We start from the raw sequence: 332 nt of genomic DNA on the forward strand, positions 1-332 counted from the left end.
TGCTCGTCCCTGTCTGGCGGGGGGCTCGTCCTGGGAGCCGCCGCTGTGCCTTCAACGGCACTTCGAAAGCTGCCGGCTCCACCCCCCTCATCCCGAGGTGGCTGTTCTCAGGGGACTGAGCTCCTCCCACCGTCCGCCTGGGTGCCATGTCACCACCCACTCGGACGCTCGGTCTCTGCTGCTTCGAGCCCCGCGTCCTTCCTCCCCTTCCTCTTGTGACAAGACGGTCTACCACTTATGTCCTACGGATAGAAAAGACGTCACCGCTTCGGGTTCCATGTAAATGAGTCGTGTACCTCGTGGGAGGGGGCGTCGCTTCCGCCCCTAGCGGG

This window comes from Pteropus alecto, unplaced genomic scaffold (assembly GCF_000325575.1).
Source record: "Pteropus alecto unplaced genomic scaffold, ASM32557v1 scaffold45, whole genome shotgun sequence".
In the NCBI taxonomy this organism is placed as follows: Eukaryota; Metazoa; Chordata; class Mammalia; order Chiroptera; family Pteropodidae; genus Pteropus; species Pteropus alecto.